The 27352-nt window shown below is 40.0% G+C and overlaps 1 protein-coding gene across 7 annotated transcripts in view; it reads right to left on the reverse strand.

Annotated features, from left to right (window-relative positions):
- AGPAT3 (1-acylglycerol-3-phosphate O-acyltransferase 3) overlaps nucleotides 1-27352 on the reverse strand; it is a 72092-nt gene that overhangs the window by 39378 nt on the left and 5362 nt on the right. Inside the window, exons 1-2 of one of the 7 annotated variants that reach the window (XM_083734711.1) lie at nucleotides 25344-25435; nucleotides 21719-21843 (exon numbers count right to left, since the gene is read on the reverse strand). The exons of 4 other annotated variants lie outside the window; for them this stretch is intronic. The gene's annotated coding sequence lies outside the window, so the exon portion shown is untranslated. Of the gene's footprint in view, nucleotides 1-21704; nucleotides 21844-25343; nucleotides 25500-27352 lie in introns of those variants that run through there. 2 more of the 7 variants (XM_083734710.1, XM_083734709.1) reach the window with 2 other exon arrangements.

The following is a 27352-nucleotide window of genomic DNA, read 5'->3' on the forward strand; positions in this document are numbered from 1 at the left end:
TACTCTTCTGGTAGGGTATGGGGAAAGGAAGGAAGGAAGGAAGGAAGGAAGGAAGGAAGGAAGGAAGGAAGGAAGGAAGGAAGGAAATGAAGAGCTGTTACTATAACTGAGAATATAAACTCTGCAATCAGGAATGCCTCCCAGAAATGGCATTTTCTAGTCTATTTAGCAAAAGTTCCAGTATGTAAATGATGTCAAACTGCGATTCAAGAAATGAAGTACCAGAGGTCTATGCATTTCTGGGTATGCACATCAAACTGGGCCTGTTTCCCTCATCTAGGAGAGAACAGCAACCATCAGATCAAGAAGTTAACATTTAAATCTGTAAAAGGAGCAAAATGGGCCCCTGGGAAGTTTTCTGTATTTACACAAATCTTCCAGGCAATATCTGTATGAGCACGTCATTTAATTTCTGCTTCAGCAATTTTCATAATCTCCATTGCATACTTCAGGTTGCCAAAAATGCCACAAATGTATGTTGAGCTCTCAGCTGATACCTTTGCATTGCCCATAAAAGCAGAGTTGCCATGACCTCTCTTTCAGGCGCAGAAGGTAGCTCCATGTGCTGTGCCTTGCAAGAAAACTATTCTACCTATAAAAATTCCTGTGAAGAGGAAAGCTCTCTAGTCTGCTCTTGAACAACAAATGTTTCTCCCTCCCCAGAGCCTCCTTCATAGAACTAAATTGTGCATGGTCTATAAAAGACCATTATTCAAACCTATCCATTTTCAAAATATTTCTTTAAGATATATTATGCTAACTGGAAGGAACTAGAAGTACTATCCATCAAGATAAATAAAATATAAAACTATCTAGTGACAGAAAACACGTCTTGCTCTGTGACTTTGCCCCCCCCCCCCACCAAACGATGCTATAGCCTGAAAATGCTCCTCGTGAAACTGAATGTTGCCCAGCAGGTAACAAATTAATAAATTAACAAATTACGGAGAAAGTGGAGTGTTACCATCGCAGGAGCGAAAACTCCTGTCTTGAGTTTTCACCAGTCAATAGCTAAAAGAAAAAAAAGGAAAAAAATGACCTCTTGACTAAGAAAGGTTGTGCGATAGAAACAATGAAAGGTATCTTCCCTTTTTCCTTGATTAAAATCTTTGTTGGAAAGGTTATAGGAGTGTGAGTACTCTGTCATATGCCATGGTGGGCACTTTTATAAAATGTCCAATCTTATTAGTGGCATCAAAGAAACAGGTCATGAATTAGGATATTATGCATGTTTAAGCACTAGGCATTTCTGACACCAGGGGCGCAGGTAGCACTGTGGTCTAAATCATCGAACCTCTTGGGCTTGCCTATCAGAAGGTCAGCCGTTCGAATCTGCGCAATGGGGTGAGCTCTCGTTGCTCTGTCCCAGCTTCGAAAGCATACCAGTGCAATTAGACAAATAGGTACCTCTATGGCGGGAAAGTAAACGGTGTTTCTGTGTGCTCTGGTCTCCGTCATGGCATTCGTTACGCCAGAAGCGATTTAGTCATGCTGGCCACATGACCCAGAAAGCTGTCTGTAGGCAAGCACCAGCTCCCTCAGCCTATTTCTGACAATGAGGATTATTATTCTTGTAAAGACATGGATCACATACTGCTTATCAGCAGCTAGACTGGAGATCTTTAAGTACTGGAAAAATACGGAACCACTACCTATTTCTTAATGGCAGCAAAGAACACAGGGACACTTGCTCTCATGCACAGAAATTTCATGTACTTAGTGGTGCACTAAAGAATGAGAAAAACACCCAAAATGAAATCAAACACAACAGCAAACCTCAAAAGGATAAGCAATAAACTAGAATAGGTAATATTTAGGAAATGTGAAACTCAAATACATACAAACACTTAAGAACCCATAAAATGCACTTTTATAACTACAAATGTCTTTTTCTTAAGGACAGCCAGTTTATAAGCCACTCCAAAATAAATAAATATATATGAAATGCTGCGTGCAAAAAAAGCAAACCTCTGATGGCCCTCTAGGCAAATCATTATGAGTAACTTCCTTCATAACGCATATTCATGTATAACTAATACCCATACATGTTTCAACCATTCCCATCTTTCTCACTGGTTTACTATAGTTTAAATAGTCCCAATTTCCATATTACACATGGGATAAATGTTAGCATGCCTTTCAAGCCAATTTCCTCAGTCTCACACCACACTGTGAAATAAAGGGTTCAATAACATTATCTAATGACTCTGTGTATGACACATGTACTCCTTTGCTTTTTATTCTTCATCATCCTACCACCTCCTTTCTGTAGCTTCTTGCATGACAAAGAGTTCTAAAGTTTGTAGCTACTTTGTAATATTTTGGTTGGTCCCCAACTGGATTTTGGATGTGGTTCTTCTTCTTTTCTTATGAATCAATATGACTGAGAGATTCTTATGAATCAATATGACTGGCTTGAGAGCAGTACATGTGAAAAGGATCTAGGAGTCTCGGTTGACCTCAAACTTGACATGAGCCAACAGTGTGACGTGGCAGCTAAAAAAGCCAATGCAATTCTGGGCTGCATCAACAGGAGTATAGCATCTAGATCAAGGGAAGTAATAGTGCCACTGTATTCTGCTCTGGTCAGACCTCACCTGGAGTACTGTGTCCAGTTCTGGGCACCACAGTTCAAGAAGGACACTGACAAACTGGAACGTGTCCAGAGGAGGGCAACCAAAATGGTCAAAGGCCTGGAAACGATGCCCTATGAGGAACGGCTAAGGGAGCTGGGCATGTTTAGCCTGGAGAAGAGGAGGTTAAGGGGTGATATGATAACCATGTTCAAATATATAAAAGGATGTCACAGAGAGGAGGGAGAAAGGTTGTTTTCTGCTGCTCCAGAGAAGCGGACACGGAGCAATGGCTCCAAACTACAAGAAAGAAGATTCCACCTAAACATTAGGAAGAACTTCCTGACAGTAAGAGCTGTTCGACAGTGGAATTTGCTGCCAAGGAGTGTGGTGGAGTCTCCTTCTTTGGAGGTCTTTAAGCAGAGGCTTGACAACCATATGTCAGGAGTGCTCTGATGGTGTTTCCTGCTTGGCAGGGGGTTGGACTCGATGGCCCTTGTGGTCTCTTTCAACTCTATGATTCTATGACTGAAGTCCTAAAAAAACACCCAGTTCACAAGAAGAAGTTCCAAAAGATGAGCACTTCTTACATTGGTTACATATGATTAGAAGAACACAGTGAATCCAGATAAGATTAAAATGTATAAGGTTTGTAAGGATTACACCTTCCTCCCAGCCTTCATCTCACTGAAAGCTCTTTCTTCGGGCAATATCAGTACCCATAAAGTCACACAACAATAATGGAAGAAAATAATGGAAACAAAGAATTTCTATTTCCTTAATTCTGTAACAACCCACAAAAGATTGCTCTGTAGCTCTCTGGGAACGAAGTTTCTTTGACAGTACTCTATTTCTCAACAACAGTTTTCTCTGACTAAAGTACTGTGTTAGACTACCATTCAGACCAAATTCTTGCTTTAACACATAATCTTATTAGTGAGTAGAAATTTCTCACACAGTAGAAGGGATATAGTGAAAAGGCACCTTTGAACCTTTGAGTCACCAGGCGCTATCGTACAGATCAGCTGACATGAGAGTTAACAAAGCAGCACAGGTCTGATTTGTGTGGAAACATACTTAGGATTGCGGCCTTAGTAATTTGAATGCTAAATTGAAGAGACTGTTTTGGACTGTTAGTAAGGCAAGTAAGGATAATGCTGATGATGAAGACTAATTATTCAAGTCCAGGATTTAACTGAAAATCTAGGTACTAGCTTTGGTGTAAACTGAAAGAAAAAACCATCTCACTGTTTTCTCTCAGTGCACTGGACTTCCATTTAGCCAGCCTTTTGATTTCATTAAATGTTGTAAAAGATTTCAATGGTGGATTTGTGTGTGTGTGTGTGTGTGTGTGTGTTTTCCAGCAGGGGGTGTTCTACAGTTACAGTCCTGGTTCTCTAAAAGCAACTGCAGCAGTGATCAGAAATGCGATTTTAATTCAAAAGCACTGACTGCTTTGAATTCTCCATGTGCCTTTTCTACATATTACTTAGGGAAATAACTTTATAAACACTAAGTTTGGGCAAGCCAAGAAAAAAAAATTCTAAGAACAGCGTTGAAACCATTTATCTTCTACCAGGAAAAACAGACTTTTTGTCTCCAGTTGTAAACTTCAAGCAGTAACAACAATAGAGAAGTACTACCACTCTTGCATTTTTAACATTATGACCTCCTTTACCACAATACTTTAATGCAGGTTTTACTAGAATTATTATTAGAATAAAATCAGAAATATGAACCACAGTGCTGCAATTATCACAACTTGCAGGCCATTTTCATTAATACCGTATTTTAAAATTGTTGTAACCCACCTGGGACCTTACAGTGAAGCACAGGTAAAAGAAATAAACACAGCAAATGACAAATTTTATCAGTCCTGGCTCACTCACCATTATTTGCAAATTAAGGAGGCAGGCGAGATAATTTGAACTTCTATTTATCTTGCTTTCAGGTTTTGATCCTTGAATGCCTTGCCAAGACATTTTCATGAAATAATGAGTGCTAACAGCTTAAAACCACTGTTATAAAACAACAGCAACTGTGATTCATGGAAGACGCAGAGAGAACATTTGGAGGTTACATATTGACAAATCTTGCTGCAAGAATCCTATACAGTGGACGCTCAGGTTGCGAATGTGATCCATGCGGGAGGAACATTTGCAACCCGCAGCGTTCACAACCCGCAGCGCAGCATCTGCGCGAGCAACGGGTCGCGATTCGGTGCTTCTGCACATGCGTCGAAACCTGGAAGTAACCCATTCTGGTACTTCCGGGTTCGGTGCGGTGCGCAACCCGAAATTGCACAACCTGAAGCGTCTGTAACCCGAGGTATGACTGTATAGTGCTTTGTAATAGAGAAGTGGAAGTAAGCATTGGGGTTTACAACAAGGCACACCATGGATGCTTTGGAGGAAATACCTAGTAAACTGAAATTGCCACAACTTGTTAAGAAAACATTCACTTATTATTCATAAATTGTATGTTGTACAATTTCTAAAATATGATGAGTAACTAGTTTGCTGCACATTTCCTCCTCAAGCTATTTTTGAACTGCTCCCCCCCTCAAACTGGGCTATGAAAATGAAATTGGTGGTGCATATGTGGCCTGTGGAGCCAGTGCAGAGAGAATCAGTTTGGGGAGAAAGGTTTAAGCACCCCCCCCCCAAGAATATATCCCACCAACAACTGCATGTGGTTCCATCCTTCCCCGAATGGAACATCAGCTTTTACCTGACATGCTTCAATCACATCCATTTATATGCCAAATCAGATAGCATAAGAAGTTTCAAAATACAACCGTTTTGCAAGAAAAACAGGATTTTAACAAAAACGACAAAGAACAAATCTGATAAGTACAGCATTAATGTCTAAATGCCTGATGGGAGAAACAAAGTCCAGCGTAAGAAAAAAGCAGACAACTTAAATGCACAAAGACCACCCAAATGGCCCAAAGGATCCAGTATTTTGCCTATGCAGTAGACTTAAAGGAAAAGGAGGCAACTTGGGAGGTGAAGAAAATTAACTGTTTACAAAAGCATTCTCCTCCTTCTGTCTTTCTCATTCGCACTGTGATCTTATTTACCTAAGGTAAGAGTAAAGGGACCCCTGACCGTTAAGTCCAGTTGCAGAGCTCATCTCGCTTTACTGGCCGAGGGAGCTGTCGTTTGTCTGCAGACAGCTTCCGGGTCATGTGGCCAGCATGACTAAGCTGCTTCTGGCAAAACCAGAGCAGTGCACGGTTTACCTTCCCGCTGGAGCAGTACCTATTTATCTACTTGCACTTTGACGTGCTTTCAAACTGCTAGGTTGGCAGGAGCTGGGACCGAGCAATGGGATCTCACCCCGTTGCGGGGATTCGAACCACCGACCTTCCGATCGGCAAGCCCTAGGCTCAGTGGTTTAGACCACAGCGCCACCCATGTTTACCTGTGACCTTTGTTTACCATTAGCCACACTTCCATAACTTCATAACCAGGACAAGCAAGAGAGACATTTCCCAGTCTCTCAGTGAAAGTTTATGTGCAGAGAGTGTTCTATTCAGAATTAATAATTGTAAGCATAGGACCAGGTGGAAGAGGATATTCTGAGAGAATTACTCCAGGGTTGTGTGGCCGCAAATCAAGATGCATCAACAGTTTCTTACCACAATATTTATTTTTATAATAGTCCTCTTGAGACCCACTTGAGGTTGTGTTTTCCCTGTGTTAATTAGTTGAAAGCCCACATGGGAAACAAATAATACCTCTGAGGTTACAGAACAGCTTTACTGTATTAAACAAAAAACAAAAAACTCAGCAGAGACACAGGGTATACCCTCTTCTGCTTAAATCAATTTTATCTAAAATATTACTTGTGTAAAGCATAAATGACCCATCATCGTTCCCATCATCACCAGTTACATAGAATCATCTGTATCAATGGCCTAGTATTCTGCTTTCAAGCCTCTTGGTTCCCAATGCAGTCTGCAGTTAAATCAGGTTGTTTGTTTATTTCTTGATGTTTCTTCAACAACAAAATATGTTTTACTCAAGTAACCTTTTAAAAGCTGCCTAATCTTTCCATAAGTCACTTTTTCCATGATCTGCAATAAATAATTGTCTTGCATCTGAATAAAATATGTAATTACAAGCAGAGAAAGACTAGTAATAAATTGGAATTTAAAGAAATGGAGAGAGATGTTTTGAATGATAGGGGGCTCAAAATCATATGGAAAATTATCCTTGTGAGCTTCATCACATTGAACTTTGCACTGCACGTGCCTCATTTACTCATTTACTTTTGGCCTGAGTTCTTGGTGTGCTTTTTCTTGGTATATGTAAGAACAAGAACTCTATAATGTCATTTACTCAAATGGCACAGGTATCGCAAGGAAACTGAAGCAAAGTGTTGGCTATATCTATAGCTCAAAAGAGTATGCATTTGCAGATGAATGGCTCACTATCTGTAATGCACTCAACAGGGACACCTGCTGCTAAAGTACCACAAATTGGCCAAAAAAAAAATATTCTAGGAAGAGAAAGTGTAATGTTATGAGTAGAGAAGTAGGAAAAAAATTCAATTTCTTTTCATTATTTTAATTTGAATCAAACTGTTCACAATCTTATGGTTGTAGGAATACATATAACACTCAAACTCAGGGACAGTCAATGAAGCTGAATGTTGTAATATTCAGGACAGACAAAGGAATGTTATTCTTCACAAAGTGCAAAATCAAAGTATAATTATATCAAGTAACTTCACTGAATATATTCAAGTATTAATATATTTTGCATCAAGTAACTATTAATTTCTTCTATTTTCTTATTGCGTCCTTTTTGTCATTGCAACATTTGCACTGAAAGTATAATTAGGGCCTCCCTTTAGTCTACACACAGAAGAGGCTGTTTTTTAACAACAACAACAACAACAACAAAGTTTTGCCTTCTTTGTGTTTGAAACTTTCATCAATATTTTACTTACATTCTTTATGAGTGTTAAAATAATATTTGATTATCTGGTGCTTAACATCTATTGGAAGTTGAGTGAACAAGAACATTCTGTACACCTAGACATTCCGTAACAGAGACACATCTACAAGGGCCTTTGTTTACAACCTAAGGAAGTATTCTATCCAAAAAGACTGAAAGTCAAGCAGTCAAAGCCAGGTAAATTTTGAATCCTCTCTTGAGCTGCTTAACAGCAGCAGCAGCAGCAGCAAAACTATGATGAAGAATGAACTCAAAACATGAGCTTGCAGATTTATAGCTGAGTTTAAGAATTGTTAAATTTCAGTTACTTCTCTTTAGTCAGCAAACAGACTACACCAAAGCACCATTCCTCATAATTATTTACTAATGAAAAGCAATCCATTAAATTTCATGAGCTACACAGAGCCTTTGCAGGTGCTGCATATTAATCTTTGCACCTTTGAATCACGGCTAAGATAATATTTTAAAACTTATTTTCCTCTCACACAATATCCCCTATGCGATGTGTGAACTCCATTACTGTGAGCATAACTTAGCAGATGGTGCACTGATATCCTGCACTGTTTAGCTTCTGTAACTCTGTCACACTATGAATGCAATCACACTTTCAAGAATGCCAATAATAAACTGGAGATGAATTACAATACTGTACTTGATTGTGAAGCTCTCATACACCCAGTTCAAGACTTTAGCCCCAAACCAGCCATTTGGGAACAGTTAGACATAAAAGTGGAACCCTGCTAATAATAAGTCTGCTGCTAATATCACAGCCTGTTTAAGGGTGAAGAGATTAGCTTGGACTAATCTCAAGGTATGTATGCCTTTGTATTCTGAAGAGGTTTTAATTACCTCTTGTGCAGTATTCCCCCCCCCCCCAAAAAAAAGAGAGTTGGCAATGAGAAAGAACTATTTTTTCAGAAACATATGGAATTCAGTTGTCCATACAAGCATTTTTTAAATTTATTGTGGAGATCATGGCCAGCATGGCAATAACAAGCCAACCAGAAGTGTTATAACAGGATGCTGGACTAGATGGGCATTTGGTCTGATCCAGCAGGGTTATTCTTAGATTCTTATGAAATGTGGTGCAAGGGGCTAAAAGAGGAAGGAAAATCATCAAAATTATTGCTTCACCCACTGGTGGGATTGTCTGCAGGATCTCAGTCCCATCCATCTGCAGAAGCCTACTTAGAAATCAAGCCAATGACTAAATAACCAACAGCAAATTAAAAAAAGCTGATAGTGCGTAAGAGGTAACTAAAAACTTTTCAGAAAACAAAGGCATACAGTAGGCCTAGCAGAACTTCTAGAGCACAAACCAAGTGGAGCAGGTTATTGTTTAGCAATGTCAATGGGCATGCCTGCAGTGTTCGTATCGGAAAAAATATTCCTAAAGATAATCCAAGCTATTTAGAGCTTTAGGGATCAAAACCAGCATCTCCATGTACATCTTTAGGGAATTGTGATTATATAGGAGGAGACCTGCAGACACCTCTTGGAACAATAAACAAATACATCTGAAATAATTACTAGATCAAGATTAATAAATACGCAGCAGCAATACTTAATGGGAATTTTAATTTCACTACAAAGCAAACAGTTAAGTTTCAAGAGACTAGGAAAAGCACAGCTTTTTATCCTACTCATGTGTCATGACTATATTCCCAAAGTACATGTTTAATCAAACTGAAGCCATTGCATTCTTGAGACTAGCACACAGCAAGTGTTGCTACTAAAATGGTGTTAACTCTGGAAATCAAAACAAAGAGAGTACATCAGTTCTAGAACTCTATTCGCTTCAGTGTTGGGAACAATATTACACTGTTGTGCATATTAGAGAATAACATGGGGTGGAATTCAAACTCTGAGCCATTTTAAAAAAAAAATCAGTTTGTGCAAGCTTATCAGATTCAACAATTGCCACTCTTTGTTGTGAGAGTTCTCCTGAATGTCCCAGAGGTGGGAGGAGAGCGAGGGAAGCTCTGTTAACATACAAATGTCCACAAGAGGTCTGGAGGGTGGTAACACAGGAATGGACCTTTTCTGCAATGTCTCCCCGTTTGTGGAACCTTCTCCCCAGGGATACTTGCCTGGCACCATAATTATATATCTATAGGCACCAGGCAAAACCTTTCTTCTATAAACAGTTCTATGGCCTTATACCATCTGTGGCCTTTTAGAATAGGCTTTTAATGTAGTTAAATAAAGCAACAAACAAATCCAATAAGTAATGATTAATAAAGAAAAGTTGGGTGAATCCCAACTATATTCATTTTATTCCCAGAAATCTTTTCTCTCCTCTCCCATTTTTTATTTAAACTTATTTTGGGTGGTGTAATGGTTATATGGGGTTGCTTGTGCGTAAGTTGCCGCCACTCCTGGCCAGGTGGCCTGGTTAAACCTTTCCTGGCTGGACAGCCCTTCACTTCGTGGCTGTTCAGTCGCTAACAGAATCCGTCAGTGGGCGTTTCTTGAACCTCTTCCAGCAAAGAAGCTCTTTGACGCCAAGTCGCCGCCTACTTTCCCTGCGCGGAAGTCTTCTGCGCAGGGTGGGTTTGGGCAGCGGAGGACCTGTGCTCTCCTCGCTGGTCTCCTGCGAAGAGTCCTGGAGCCTCCTCTCTGCTTCCCCCATCGGCCCCCCTTTATCCCTGGTGTAGCGCTGATTATCTTCCCCAGCCGGAGACCTGCCTCTCTCCTTGCTTGGCCCCTCTCCAGCATCACTGTGGAGCCTCGCCTCCTCCGCTAGTTGCGATGGCAGTTCCCTGACAGGTGGTGACATGACTGTTGACTCTTTTGTAAGGTTCATCACTAATTTCAATCAATCCACACCCAGAAGCTCCCGTGGGTGGCGACATGACTGTTTGCTCTTTTGCAATTTTTATCACTAATTTCAGTCAACCTACACCAAAAAGCCTAGATCCATATTCCCATGAGAAAAGCTCTTCCTTGGCACACATGAAAAGCTTCTTTTGTAGGGTGTCCACTTTCGCCACTATTATTCATAATGGTACTAGAGGTCTTTCTGAGGTCAATGAGACAAAATGAACTAATAAAAGGGGTAACAGTTGGCCAGAACCAATATAAAGTAAAAGCCTTTGCTGATGATCTGGTAATTACGATTGAAGAACCATTAGAAAGTGTAAAAGAAGTGCTGAATGAAATTGAGAAATTTGGAAATGTGGCAGGGTTTAGACTAAATAAGAGAAAAACTAAAATAATTACAAAAAATATGGATCAAAGTACAATAGAAATACTGCAACAAAGGACAGAGATTGAGGTGGTGAAAAAAGTTAAATATTTAGGAGTTTGGTTAACTCCTAAGAACATTGATTTGTTTCAAAACAATTATATACCGGTTTGGAACGGAATAAAGAGGGACCTGGAAGTGTGGGGAAGAATGAAATTATCGTTTTGGGGTAGAATATCTACGATAAAAATGAGTGTCCTTCCAAAAATGTTATTTCTATTTCAAACTATCCCCATATTAAAGGGGGTAGCTATTTTCAGAGAGTGTCAAAGAGTGCTTTCAAGATATATCTGGCAGGGCAAGAAGCCGAGAATTAAATTTAAATTATTAACAGATGCAAAGGAAAGAGGAGGCTTCGCCCTGCCAGACTTGAAATTATACTATGAAGCAGCAGGTCTTTGCTGGTTGAGAGAGTGGATAAAATTAGAAAATAAAGAACTACTAGACTTAGAAGGTTTTGACAACAGATTTGGATGGCACGCGTATCTATGGGCTGAAAAGAAGAAAGTTCACAAAGGTTTTGGGAACCACATTTTCCGGAGTTCATTGATCGAAATATGGGAGAGGTATAAAAACCTACTAGAACCGAAAGTTCCACACTGGTTATCACCACTAGAGGTTATGAGTGTGAAGAAAATAAATATGAGGGGTAAATGGATTACATATGGTGAATTGATAATTAAAGAAGGAGGAAAATGGGAATTAAAACCCCATGAACAAGTCAAAGAATTTGTATATGATTGGTTGCACTATTTACAGGTAAATGAAATGTTTAAAAAAGACATTAAAGAAAGGGGATATGCTGAAAAAGACTCAAAGTTTCAGACAGAGGTGATAAATAATAATTGTAAAACTCTGTCAAAAATGTATAAAATATTGTTGGAATGGAATACCAAAGATGAGGAAGTTAAATCGGTAATGATACAATGGGCCAGAGATTTCGGATATAATATTCAGTTCGAGGATTGGGAAAAACTGTGGAATGAGAATCTAAGATTTACTGCATGTACAGCACTTAAAAGAAAATGTTATGAAAATGTTTTATAGATGGTATATCACACCGATAAAACTGTCAAAAATGTATAAGACGTGCAACAAATGTTGGAAATGTAAAGAAAAAGAAGGTACGTTTTACCATATGTGGTGGGAATGTAAAAAAGTGAGGGGTTTCTGGGAGTTGATTTATAATGAAATGAAAAAGATGTTAAAATATACATTTACAAAGAAACCAGAGACCTTTCTTCTAGTAATTACGGGGAATGAAATTAGAAGAAAAGACTGTAAACTTTTTCAATATGCAGCCACAGCAGCAAGAATTCTACTGGCCCAGAAATGGAAACAAGAGGAGCTACCTACAATAGAAGAATGGAGAATGAAGCTGATGGACTATGCAGAGTTGGACAGATTAACCGGAAAAATTAGATATCTTCAAGACCAAAAGTTCATCGAGGACTGGGGGAAATTTGTTGAATATCTGAAAAGAACATGTGATGTGCAAACAACACTGGTGGGGTTTCAAGAAGCACTGTGAAAACAGAGATATATTGTTAAAAACACAAACAGGAGTGGGAGGGAAGCTGAATGGCAATATATACAGAGAAATGCGTAAACTGAGAAGTAAATATGGATGATTCTCAGAGAATCCAAAGGAAGTCCAAAAAGCGTTTTTGCTGTTCTGTTGTGAGCAGCTTTGAGCACATTCATAGGGAAAAGCAATAGACAAATTTAAACAATAAAATAATAAATACTCAAAAAAAAAAATAGCTTCTTTTGTAACTGAGTGTTTCCGTGAGCAGTTTGCGGTATGGTGTGGGCATCAAAGAAGCGTTATAAACACCCTCATGATAAGATGTTAGCCCAGCATGTGGTGATGAAAGAGCCAACTTTTACATAGATTCCATCATATGAAACAGCAACTGCAGAACTTCATCATGCTGAAGGGAAAGCAGTCTTGTCAAGTGGCTTCATGTTGCACATGAACTGCCAACCTAGCAGTTTGAAAGCACGCCAGTGAAAGTAGATAAAAAGGTACTGCTGTGGTGAGAAGGTACACAGTGTTTCCATGCGCTCTGGTTTCTGTCACGATGTTCCATTGCACCAGAAGCTATTAAGTCAGGCTTAACACAGTGATGAGTTGGATATGTCACGGATGTGGCAATCTTTTATATCCGACATAAATACCAGCACCCTGAAGCGACGCAAACAGCTATTTGACAGTCACTGGAACTCCTTCAGTAACGGCATACTGTAATCTGATTGCAATATTTCACCCCAGTGAGCTGTTGAGCCACCACATTTCCACTAGCTGCAGTTTCTGCATCAGCCTCAAGGGCAGTCCCACATAGAGCATGTTAAAGTAATCCAATCTGGAAGTTACTGGGGGCGGCTGTATCAATATCCTTACACATCTTACTATTCAATAGCACAAAAAAGCCCTTCAACATGGTCACTTGCTCTATCCCTTGGGGAAGAAACCCAAGGCATTCACAAATTCATTGGATTCTACTAACCTCTGGAGGTGGACCATCCAAACTGTACTCAACAGAAAGCTAGCTAGCTAGCTAGCTAGCTATTGATTGATTGATTGATTGATTGATTGCCTGCTCCTCACCCTAAGGTCTCAGGGCAGACAATATTAAAAACAGTTTAAAACTTACAGATATGTACTCTCTAAAGAATCGTGAACAGAAGTATCGTGAAAATACAGCATTGCATGTTGCTGCTCAACTTAAAACCAGAAAAATATAAACTATGGGGTGCTCAGTGACAATTTTATGCCTGTGTGGGTCAGCATTTCTATTTTTGTCAAGTTATCTTTCTTCAATTGTGCTAGATTTCTTGCAACCAGGCTTCCACCCGCATCTCCACCCTGTGGACAGTTTTCTTCTTAATATGTTCAAGGACTGCAGCAGCTGGAGCACAATTCTGCAGCTAGCAAATTTCATCAACTTTGCTCCATCCACTCTGTAGCCTCAACAAGCTCAAGAGACTGAAGTGTTGCCTGCAACTGCCTTGTGAGGTGTTACCGCATTTCAAAATCATGTTTAAACTTCCCCCCCTTTTTGACTGTTAGAATAGATGCCCTGGAACGACAATGTCCACCGGTAGGAGGGGAACTCTGACACTGCTGCCAGACTACACTGCTAACATTATGACTGACACAGCAGTGCTTTGGTAAAGAAACAGGACCCTGGTCTGTGTTAATCTGTTGCCGTTGTTCCCAACCTCAGTGCAGTACAGTGGTACCTCAGATTATGAATTTAATTCGTTCCAGAAGTCCGTTCTTAACCCGAAGCGTTCTTAACCCGAGGCGCGCATTCCCTACATAAGCTCCCGCGGCCCCTGAAGCAGATTGCGTTCGTATACCGGGGCAAAGTTCGCAACCCAGAACACCTACTTCCAGGTTTGTGGAGTTCGTAAACTGAAGCCTTCGTAAGCAGGACTGTTCGTAACCTGAGGTACTACTGTAAAGCAAGAAAGAGGAAGAACTGAAGTAAAAGGAGGGGGGATTAAGTGGGATTAGAGGCAGAAAATGGGGACTGCTTAAGCAGCAGCAGAAGGACAAAAAACATTAAGCTGAAAGGTGGGGAGAGAAGAGAGGAAAGAGCTGGGAAGAAAGAAGCTTTTGGGAAATAGATTCCCACCTTTGCTAGGGATGCACGGTGAGGTTCTGGGCAAGTCAGAAATATAGCTCATTGAAATATAGGTGAAATCTACAGACCTCAAGATGCAGTACAGATAATACAATTACATGTCCCGGTAGGCTGGCCTAAATAAAAAAGTCTTTTTGCGGGCATTCAGAGCATAGGTGGTTCTGTACTAAAAGGTAAGATCCCACCCAAGGGCGGAACCATTAGATGGCATTTGTAAAAGCTTCATATACGTTGAAAAACACATTGAATTTGTCTCATAATAAATAGGCCAGTGGAGATCTCTGAGCAAGGATGCAATATGCTGACAGGGTCTCGCTCCGGTCTCCAATGGTGTTGCAGCACTGGAATCCTATTGAAGCTCAAAAGCAGGGTGTGAAAGCAATGTCCATCCCTGCTATTTGCACCTAGCATCTGGTACTCAGAACTTGTCTAACTTCAAGTCTACTCCAAATATAACTTAGTTGGATACAGCTGTATTATGAAACTTTAAATAATCACCTTTTCTTCAACTCCGTCTCTAGCCAGTCTCTGTTTTCTGTACTCCTACCGAATGGAGCCCAAAACTCTCTACATCAGGCACTCCCCTTAAAGGCACACAAGTGTTTTCATTAATTTCTATATCACAACCTTATGTAAGATGTGCACACAAAGAGCTTATTTTTCAGTGTGAAAATAGAATCCAGACTTGCAGAGGACAGCTGAGTGATGCAAATAATGTTTCTCAGGCAATAAGCATTCATAATTTACATTATGCCAACAGTGAAGCAACTTTCAAATGTCACACTTTATCCTATATAATTCTGGACATTAAAAACTGACATATTGCTATGCTGAGCAATATAATAAAGTGTGAGAAACTCTACCTTGCCACCGCTATTATACAGGGATCAGGTGAAGGCAGGTGCTGAGGTCTATGCAACTGAAATGAGATATTGAGTTACTGTGGGTGTTGCAGTGCAAGAGTGTAAGATGTATTAAACTCCCATCATCCCATGGTGGCTGCAACTGATGGGAGCTGATGTTGAACATCTGGAGGGTATCACAATGGGGAAGGCTCCTTTGGGTGATGATTCAGAATGATTTTAAAATGTTTAAAGCTCATTAAAAACATATAAATAAATTTTATAGAGCAGCAGCACTATTTATTTATTAAATCAGAGCGGTCTAAAAGGTTTCATCAACACTTTGGTATTTTGATTGTATTGTGTACTGATTAATTCCCCTGAGTCTGACATCTTTTCTTGTTGTTCCATGGCTGGTGCCTTGGGAAAATTTGATCTTACCCGCTGAATCAAAGTTCAACTAAGCAAAGTGTCCCTTCGGATTTTTCACACATCTGATAGAATTCGATTTGGTGGGCAGGATTGAATTTTTGCAAGGCACAGCCACAGAACAAGGAGAAAAACTCTCTGACCTAGGGGAATTAACTGGTATGAAATACAATCAAAATATGGGTCAAGCAAAAAGGTGCATGAACCTTAAATATCAGAAGCCACAGTACAAGGCCTAACAAGTTTCATAGAGTAAATCAGCCACATTGAAACACAGCATAATACTAGGGAGTAAAAACACGATTTAAAAGGCCTGTGAAAATAAATGTGACTTTGCCTGTTGCCAAATAAGAAAATATATTGTGGGAGGTATGAATATAGTGCCTCAACGTGCCACAATGCTTCAGATATATCATTTTTGTTATCTTTACAACAACCCTGTAAAAGAAGGGAAGGCTGAGGCAGAGAGACAGTGGCTTGCCTAAAGCCACCTGGAAGCTGAAATGACAATTGAATAGAGGGCCCACCAACCCGCTCTCATAGCAACTATGCTGCTTTGCAGATGAAGAAACTAGTCTTTTGCCATACACACACACGTAACTGCTCACCACAGGCATACCTCTTGTGAAATCAGAATTTGGTTTTTCGTAAATATAGATAAAAAATTTCCCAGGCAAGCACCTGCTTGATTCTACATTTCCCTGAAACTCCAAAGTTTGACTAACACTGGCAATAAAAGTATTATGCAAAGAGGCTTCAGACAAGGGAAAGTATGTATGCAAGTATGTACAGGCCATGCCGGCTTTTCCCTCACTTATTCAGAACTTCTCAACCCACAGACCTTTTCCTCAAGCAAGATTCAATTCCCTCCTCTCCTCTCCCCTCTCCCCTCATTTTACACATATGTCTTTCACTTTCAATGGTTTTTTAAAGGGTGCAAATATTCTAAAAGAAATATACAATTTCATTTAAAATGAAATTTTGTGCCTCCTTGGTACAGATGCTTTCTGGGTTTGTTGTCTCTCAACCGAGGCTAGTATATTCTTGGAAAAGAACAGAGTAGGATTTTCTTTGGAATGTTTTTTTTTACAAGTCCCAAATCCTCCACTTAGTGCTCAAGTTAATTATTTTCTCTGTAATTAAACTGAAAAGAAAAAGGAACCCTGACACCTCTGCAAAGGACAATTAGAACAAGAGCAACAGCAGCCAGAAAATTCTGAGTAAAGAAATCCATTTATTCCTCCTCCCATAATATTCTGCAGAACCTCATTTTATGCACTGCTGAAGTGGAACTCTTTCACCTCCAGTAGAGAGTCACTGGCCCAGTTCACATGTAATGCTAAACCATGGTTTGCCCTATGTGCACAAGCTGTAATGAGCCGAAGCGAAGCCTTGGGATTGTGCTCTCCCTGCTCACATGTGGCCAGAAGAAGGACTTTTTTTACTTTCCAATCATCTTGGTTTATCATGTTATATGAACCAGAAATAATAGTTTAAGACAAACCCTGGCTAGTTGAAAAGGCTAACTGTATAACCCAATGTATGAAGTGGGTTGTTCTAAACCACAATCTCTAGTGCATACATAAGGACAATCAAAGTTTGGTGAAAAGTGAAATGAAACTCTGGTGAAAGCCTTCCTCCCAGCCACACAGGAAAGGAGAGGGTAGAGATCAAGATCCCAAGGTTTGCATCAGCTTCTTCCTGCTCATGCACAAAGTACTAAACCATATTTTAGCACAGTGTGTAAACATGGCCACTGCAGAATTCATCTCATTCACATTCCTGCTTTTACCACACAGGCATACCATAACTAGGAAACACTGTTGGGGGGGGGGAGAGTGACCCTAATCTCATATAGAGATGTAGTTAAATTTTATGAAAAGTAACAAATCCCCAGCAAATGTGTCACACTTAACACTCTTAGTACTTCCATAAGTAAATAAAGAATATGCACTGGATTACGGCTATCCCCTGAGCTTCTGAGCATCTTAATATATACGTTTTACATTGCTATTTTCAGATTACTCCTCAAACAAAAGGTTTACATTTTTATTTGAAAAGCCACTTTGTGCTCTATGAAACTCAGCTTTAAGCATACAAAGGCAATGGCCAATCAGAGGAGACTCTTCTTCCAGCTTTTCCCCAGCATATTTTGGCACAAAAACATCTGAGACTTTTTCTTTTCCTTCCCAGCAATATTTTTCTTAAAGAGGTTGTTATAAATATGCCTGTGAATTTGGCATGCGATTGTTCAGTATTCATCTTCTAAATATGTACATTTGAGGAAGTAGAATGCATTGCTCCCAACTCTAATATTTGATCTTACCAGCCATTTAACTGCCTATGAAAGGACTAATCTTAAAGGGTGTGCCCACATTTTACCAGCAGAAAGACCTCAAAATTTTGGTCATGGCTACAGTAGTGAACATGTACTGAGGGAGAAAAATACCCAGCTGGTACCCCAGCTGGTTCTGGGGAGATATGGGGTCAAGCAATGACACACTTGCATCGCCAAATAAATGGCCATGCTCAACCTACATGGCAAAACACAACCACAAATGTCAATTTACACATTTCAGGTAACATATTTCACTGATTCATAAGTTTTTTAAACCACCCCAAAGACTTGGTTGGTGGATGGTCATCAAAATGTCACCAATGAATAAATGAACTGCTTCTCCTTTGTCCACCCAAAATTATCACTGCTAAATAGTATGCTTCCCTTGTGAAGGCCACATTTACATTGCAATTTGAACCCCCTATCCACTACTGCATTGTTTTAACCCACTGGAATTACCAGTCATGTCACAGTGGTGTCTCTGGTGCCCTTGTTGTTTGCCTTCCCTGCCCTCGATCTTGCATGAACGAGACCTACTGACTACTGGCTCATAGGCATCTCTGCCAGAAAAAGTCTGAAGGCTCTTCTAACTTTTACATTGTGTGGGGGAAAGTTCTGCAACACCATTCTGGCATTCCACTCCTTGCTATGTGATGCTTGCTGCCTTCCACGCATGGCTAAAGTAGAGGTTTCATTAGCAAGCATTATTGTGATTCTGTTCTTGTGCTTTTGACTTCACTGCTTGGGGAAGAGTATACGTTTCTCGGCAACATTGCGTTAGCACAGTGCTGGCAGATCAGCCGCCCAGAATAGCAAGACCATCGGATCAGCCTCTTGGAATAACTTTGGCTAACTTAATGGCAGGTACTAAATTATGAATCTGGAGAAGAGGCGAAAGTGATTTAAAAGATTGATATAGAAATCATGCTGTTGCCCTCATCACCTCATATACTAAATGTAAGTTCTGAAATGGAAAAAAATAAAGAATAAGAGTTAATTGCAGCATTGGAAGAAACCATCCCCAAACTACTTGGAAGATTTAAAAAAGCATGTATACAAGCAACTGCTGTCATTAATATGGTTAGATTATGCATGCTGTAAGCGAGACTGCAGCTAAATGTTGCAGAATGGAGTGTTCCTATTCAGGGTTCCTCGCAGCCATACCCATTTCCATGATACTCCCTTCCACACCTCCTGGTCCCATCCCTGCTAGCAATAATCAGTCTGCATCGCAGGCTCACTAGGTGGTAGCTGTTTCCCCCTGAGGATTTCTTGTACTTCTCCAAAGCCTGACATTTCCCTCAAAGCTGCTGATACCCTCATCATGTCTGTGAATGGCAATGTTTTAGCTACATAGGGCCCATGCTTGCAGAACAGATTTCCTACTAGTATCTACGGTTGATCCAGTTCTGTGTATTTGAAGCAAATAAAGATAAAGGAAACAATGCCAGGAAAAAGAAATTAAGAATGAGGGGGGAGGGAACCTGATACAGTTCTTACAACCTGCTGGGGATAACGGCAGCAAATATTAGAAGGCTAGCAATATGAGGAAACATCCGTTTAATCAACAGAAATATATTACTGGCTAAAGGATTACATGGGGGGGTGGACAAAAGCAGTAAGTTTCAGTGACTAATTCTGATCAAACTATTTCTATTTAAGTCAATGATTCCCAAACTCCCCCCCCCCAAAAAAAATCAGGGCAAACTTTAAAAAAGGGGGGGATCAGATTTAACTTTTTTAAAATCACCTGGTTAAGATTAAGTTTGAATACAGATATGTAAAACCTACCTATATTTATAGGTCGCTTTGAAATGATTCAATGAAAATCCTAGAAAACACACTAAGTTAAAGGTCCTAGGCTACACCTTGTTGAAGTTAAGCCAGCCTGGGTGTGATCAACGACTGGATGGGTGGTCATCTAAGAACCACGTGTAGACGACCTTGGGTTCTGTGACCGTAGAAAAGCAGGATATAACTATATTTTATTTTTTTTAAAACTGCTTTTCTGCAAATAAGGAATCATGGGGAAAGAACCTGTTTTTCAGATCAAGCATCATCAATATGACACAATACGTAACCATTCCTTTTATTTTCTGGTGTGAATGCTGTTGCTTACGTAGCCAAAAAGGAACAACTCATATATAAAAGGGATCAACAGAAGCGTTATTTTTTTTAAAAAAGAACAACTGGATTTTTCTTGGAGTAGAGGGGAAGAAACACAACAAGTAATTCTTTAACCCCAGTAATGAGCCCTGTCAACCTTGCTGTTATTTTACATGGGAATAGTCCAATAGTTCTTTAATTACTGAAGGCAATTCCTAGGCTGCTCAGAAATGCCCTTCTGAACAGTGAATATCCCTTCCTTCTATCCAAGTAGCCCCATAAGAGAACTACAGGTTGTAGGTTCAATTCCAGTATGGGACAACTGTATATTCCTGCATTGCAGCGGGTTGGACTAGATGATCCTCAAGATCCCTTCCAACTCTTTAACTCTATGATTCTACTGTTCCTGGAACCACATTCCAGGTAGACGAAGGGCACAGAGCAAGAGCCAGAGACGTAGATTGTTAGCATAAGGTCAAACATTGCAGATCGGTCAACACACACTCCTGGGCCAAACTAAGCCTCTTAACAGAATGATGTGCGTGCGCTCTCTCCCTGTCTCTCACACACAGCCAACCTCAAGGTGAAAGAAGGGTGTTTATCTCCAAATAATGGGGCTCGTCACCCCACTCACCCCTGCTCCCTTCTCGAAAGCGGCTCTCAAAAAAAGCCTAGTTGCAGGCCAGTATTGTATTCTGCATTTGAAAACGACTGTGATGTTTGGTGGAAAGAAGTGTAAACAAAAGACAAAAACTCCACAATCATCATTCTCGGTGTAGATAAGTAAGTAACGCAATGGGGATGCACACAGCAGGTGCTGTATTGTACTGATGCAAGCTGGCAGACCTTCTCTGTGAAAGACTAGAGGAAAGAATGACACCATCACAGGCCCTAGACAACCATGACAAGGGTATCCCTGGCAACGACACAAGCCAGTAGCATTACCTCAAGTTAAGACTAAAAATTCTTTGGGACCCACCCCACAAACAAACCGTTATTGACTTTCTTTCTAAACATCCACAGTCTGCAACATTTCTCTCTCCACCGCCACCCCAGAGAACACATGCTTTCCACAGCTTCCATAAACTAGTTAGCATCTAAGGCTAACGTTTTTAGGGTTTTAACTCTGGCAGATAGATTGCTTTGTGACTTTAGCTGGTCTTATTGCTAGGTTTGTTCTGATGATTTATGGCTGTTTTACGAAGCTTCATAGAATCTGTAGCTTGAACCCTGCCATGGGAATCCATCACAATGAAGGGTAAGTTATAAACGTTCTCAATAAAATAAACAGATGAATAAGTCTGCTGGTGGGTGTGGGTGTTTGTTTTCAAGTATCAATTTAACACTTGTAGGAGAGAGGATGGAAGAAATATATGGTGACTTTTGGGGATGGGGGGAGGCTTAAAACACCACTCCAAAATATGCTGATATTGCAAGAGCTCTTATGCTGCTTGGCAAGGACATGTAATCAAATTGAGTTGGCAGGGCTGGTGCAGGACAATGGATCACTCAAGTGTTGCATATATATTATAAAGCAAGAGGTATTGACCTGCATCACTGCACCTTGTGATCTGGTTGTAATATTCCATCCTGCCTCACTGTTGTTCAGTAATGGAAACTTTTTTCCCCTGCATGGAGGTCTCAACATTCTTTATCCAGTGGCTCTTGTAATTGGTGAATACTGTATTCTGGAAGATTCATGAAGAAACGAAATGTGAAATCAGGAGGATGGGAACAAAATGAGAATGAATTGGCTCTGCTTGTCACTGGTTCTGGCTCCACCTGCTGCTACCTTCCCTGCCTTTTGCCCTATCTGTCTCAATGGGCATCAGCAACCAGCACTCATTGCACTGTTGGGAGGTTGAATGAAGAACAAAAATAAATATCCTTCACATCACCAAAGTCTTGATTTCTTCAGAGGGTAGAATCCAATTGCTGCTCTTGCACTTTCAGAAGGGCTTGTGATCCAACAACTGCCTGGGAAGGAGGAGATGATTTCTGCCTATACCACTCCCCCTCCACCCGCTAAAGCCTTCCACGCCACCTCCCACCCTGTTCTGAAAGGTTTCCCCATCTCTCTGGAGCTAATTTTAAAAGGCTGCTGGGGGGGGGGAGGGCAGGGAATCAGCAGAAATTACCTCCCCTCTTATTTTGTTTGTGGAGGCATTCACTGGATCTGAACTCTTCCCATAAACTTAAGAACACCAACAGGATTCCACCCATATTCTGCAGTGTGAAATTAACTGAGATCCACTCTCACAAGCATTTCCAGTGAGCGAAATGCCTTGCGAAGGGACAGATTTACAGATATCCAATAAACTGCTACCAATGAAAAGCTCAAATTATTAGCGTATCAAGCAACCCTGACAGTCTACCCCTATTGATAAATGCCACCATTCAAACTTAAATAGAATGATTCACTAGCCAAACATGTGACAGAAATGTTGGTTTTCTTTATCACACTTTTTTACTTCTACCAGGCAATCAGATTTAAAATGCTACACTTGATTAATCAGTGGAAACTACTCAGGCTCTTTTCAAGCATGAATTTAATGCTCACAAAAGCAAAAGATTAGGTTTGACTGGAGCCAGGACTGCCAGGATATTGCAGGTATTCTTCAAATAAAGCTTTAGTCCTTTTACCCTTCTAGCACCAGAACAAAATAGGGTCTATCAACAGCAATTCTTCAGTGAACTTTAGGAGATTTACGACACAATCTTGGACATGTCTACTTGGAAGTGAGGTTCCACTTAATTCAACAAGGCATACTCCCAGGAAACTGTGTAAAACAGTAGCAATCCTATACACATTAATCTAGAAGCAAGTCTCACTGAATTTTGCATAGACATGGAAACCAAGGAATAACTAAATAGACTGTGGGGAGGCGGAGGAGAGAGTGTGAGCACATGTCTCCTTTGGCATGGTGTGTCTGATAAATTCTAAATAGAAAAAAGTGGTACAAAACCAATATAGAATACAATAATCAGTGCCGCCAAGTAAATTATCTTCCAATTCAAATTTCATTCAAACCTACGGAAATTGCACCAAAGGAGGCATCTGATGGATAGAGCCCCACAGCAACTTAGTTTTCCCACCTAACTTCATCTGAGGTGGCTTGCAATGACAACATTAAAAGGAATACAACAATAAAGATACAAGTTATACTACCTCATATTATAAATAACAGTGATCGCAGCAATTATTTGGTTTGATTTGGAATGGATTTGGTTCAGATTTTATTATTTAGTTTGAATTGTATGTGTCATTACCACCTTAAAAGCAACAGAGGCCAGCTGAAGATTTTTTTTGCCCCAATTAATTGGGAAGCATCTTCTTAATCAAGTGTTTTAGTAAATTAATATGATTGGCATATATACTGTACTTTTCCATGTATAAGATGAGGGGTTATTATACTAGAAATTTATGTTAAAAATAGGGGTTCGTCTTATACACGGATAGTGCATAGGGGTGACGTGGGACTGGTTGCTGCCGCGAACTGGAGATTATCAGTGGCAATTTAGGGTGTTATTTGTGGCTGCAGCAAAGGCTGGTTTTGATTGGCTATTGCTACAGTAATAGGGCGGGCGATGGGCAGCTTAAAAAGCTCAACAACTCTGGGCCACCCCCCAAAAGAAGCTCAACAACTCTGGGCAATCCTCCCCCAAAAAAGCTCAATAACTCTGGGCTGTTTCGATTGCAAGCAGAAAGTTCAACTTTATGAGCTACTGAGATTTTATTAGTTATATTCTCACCTCCAAATTTGTCTGTAGGCCATTTGAAAATCACAAGACAGAATTCAGTCTGCCAGTTATCACAGTAATTATCTGGGAACCCCTCCTTGTCTTACCTTAGGTATTCATACACCTGTGAAAGCATGAGTCAATAACCATATTTCAAAATGGGCAATCACAGATGTGAAATAAGATTCCTTGTGATGCATCATACAAAATTTCATCATAGCAACAGAGTCAGGCAGCCTCAAAATGCATTTCCAACTCCTTTCTCCCACTTTAACAGTCTACACGCCTAACCATTTCTGTTAAGTGCTCCATTTAAGTTATTGGTATGCAACTTGTGTACATATCTGCACACACAGAGTTTGCACTCTACCAACACTAATATTTTCCTATTGCTCCCTCAGTAAAATATGTGGAGAATCCTGCACACTTTGCCATTCTATCCCATGGATAGCCTGTCTATTTTTCAGATTGAAAAGTTCCTAGCTGCCACCCACACATTTTCACCCATCAGCTCAAAGATTATTATTAATGTCTATAAAGGCAGTGGGGTGGGGTATACATAAATAACTACGAGGAGTGCAATCCAGGCAAAAAATAAATTCCTTCAATTTCAAAGGAAGAGAATTAAAGTACATGCTAGTTCCCTCCGCAAAATCAAAAGGACACTGAACTTCTGGTTTATTGCACCCTACAATGTTTAAATTCCAGAGATTCAAACTGGATTGTAAAAAATCAGTAAATCCACCATCAACATGCACAACAAAACAAACCACTTAGGCCAGGCTTCCTCAACCTCGGCCCTCCAGATGTTTTGAGACTACAATTCCCACCATCCCTGACCACTGGTCCTGCTAGCTAGGGATCATGGGAGTTGTAGGCCAAAAACATCTGGAGGACCAAGGTTGAAGAAGCATGGCCTAAGTTAAAACCTATTATTATGTCCCATATCTATTGCCCAGTGTATCATAGAGACATAGAGGCTTTGACAAGCTCCTCTTTTGTTTCCCAATCTAATAACAGATTGTACATTTTAGACAAAAGCTTTTCTTTGTTTTGTAGAAGTTCTTTTTCAAATTGTGAGCTGTGGTCCGAAAAACCATTTTCCCTGTTTATTTTAAACATTTCATGTAACTGATGATATTGTAACCAACCTATAACATGGCTCCTTACATTTTCCACTGATTTCAGTTTAGGTTTCCCCTCTGTAAAAATGCAGCAATTCCCTGTAAAAAAGATAAAGAAAAAGCCCTGTTCTCATCTTGCCTGCCTGGGTAGCAGGGCCTCCTCCATTAGACTTTAAGGCATGTGATGGCTCTTTCAGTACCAAAAGCGACATCTATCATCTAAAGGAAAAGTAATAACCTCCAATACTTTAAAGAAACAATAGGGACACTTATTCTACAAATAGCCAAGGGTCCATTAGCAAAGCAGTTACTGTTAAACCTACTTCATCACAGTCCTGCTCTCCCCAACACATTCTTCTGAGAACTGGCCACCCTCTCTCCGGCTCCTCCTGACGCCAGTGTCTGATCTGATGATCTGTTCTGATGTCACAGAGGAGTTTTACAGGCAGGAGTGTCACAGACTCACTTTGCCATTGGCTTAGCTCTAATTTCACAGAAAGAGACCAGGGAGATGGGTCATTAAGCAGGACTTCGGAAAACTTAAAAATGTGTATCAAACACTCCTTAAGCAACTTTTCCTAAATGTAACCACTTCATCCTTGTACACATGCTGTGGGCTTTTAAAAATCAATGCCTCTCAGCAGGTGAGGACAGTCAAGTGGTTTTGGAGACCATGAAAATAACCATCATGTCCTATAACAAGACACAAATAATCACATTTTCATATGTATCTAGCATATCAAGGTCTACAACATTGAAGTTTTTGGAATATGGTACATTCTTGGCTAGCTGCAGCACTGAATTCTGCAGTAAGATTTGACAACATTATATACCACCTAAATAGAAAATGTCGAGAAAGTTCCTGTAATAGGTAGAAACTAAAAACCTATCAACTATTCCTAAGAGCAGAGGTAAATATGTACATCAATTATTCAAGAGTTATGATATATTGCTAAATGATAACTATTAAGGCAGTGTCACCCAATACTTATTAAAACTTGGTTACATTTTGGTATTATGCACTAGGGACATTGTCCAAAGCTCTGAAACTCATGAAAAACAAAATCATTGGAATCTAAGTGATAATGAAATAATAAAAAAGAAACATTAAACCATTATATATACATGAAAGCATATATATGAGTATATGTCCATAAAATAGAAAATTATAAAATGCAAGCTGCAGCCACTTTATTTTTTAAAAATGAAGTTACTCAAACAATACCAATGCAGTGGTACCTCCGGCTATGAACTTCGTTCCAGATGTCCGTTCTTAACCTGAAACCGTTCTTAACATGAGGCGTGCTTTTGCTAATGGGGCCTCCTGCTACTGCTGCACTGCAGCTGCGCGACTTTTGCTCGCATCCCGGGGCCAAGTTCGCAACAAGGAGCGTCTACTTCTGGGTTAGCGGAGCTCATTACCCGAAGCGTTTGTAAGGAGGACAGTACGTAACCTGAGGTTCCACTGTAATAGCTTACAAGATCTTTGGGATTATATCCTGTTTCATGCTTCTTATTCACGGATGGCAGCCATTGATCTCATTATTACCTCAATTTTTCCTTAATTTCTTTCAGGAATATGCTATTCCTGTTAATTGTAATTCTTCCACATACGCCTAATCATTTCAGTTCAACATTAAATGGTTGTTACTCCAAAGGCTGTAATCCAAAAGTGGAGAATTCTTGAATGTTAGACAGTGACCTCCTGCTGCCCGCAGCTTTGTCTATACAGTTGTTCTATTTTATTAATTTAGGGGAAATTGCAAGAAAGAGCAGTTTTATGATCATGAATAGTTGGGAGGCCAATAAGTGTTTTCCTGACTCTTCTTTCTCAAGACTTTTACAAAGGTTTTATAAACTACTCTATGAATTTCATCAAAGGTGAAAGGTATAAACTCCTAAAATTAAACAGTAATAAAGACAAAGTAAAAAGAGGTAGGAAAATAGGAGTTTAATAAATTCAGGGTTTGTGGGACACACCATGTGATCTATAGTCCTAGAACACTCTGGCGTGTTGAACTGCTTGCAGTTTCAATGTCCACCAGCGTGGACACCCAAATTCACAGATGACAAGGTGTCATGAACCAGACTAGAACAGTGAGATTTCATATGGCAGGGATCAAACTTGGAGAGCTTTTTTTTGTAGAGACACATGCCTGCTAGGAGGAAAAACTAAATTCTGCTAGAAGAAAAACTAATTTGGGTGGAAGACTTTCAAATTTAATTTCTGTGGCTTTATGACCATAAAACTTGTCTCTCCTCCATATTATTCTCACGAGAAATCTCTTTTCCGAAAACTGTGGCGATAATCAGGGAAGAAAGGAAGTGAGCA

The sequence above is a fragment of the Podarcis gaigeae genome (genome assembly GCF_964106915.1).
Source record: "Podarcis gaigeae genome assembly, chromosome: 4".
Taxonomy (NCBI): domain Eukaryota; kingdom Metazoa; phylum Chordata; class Lepidosauria; order Squamata; family Lacertidae; genus Podarcis; species Podarcis gaigeae.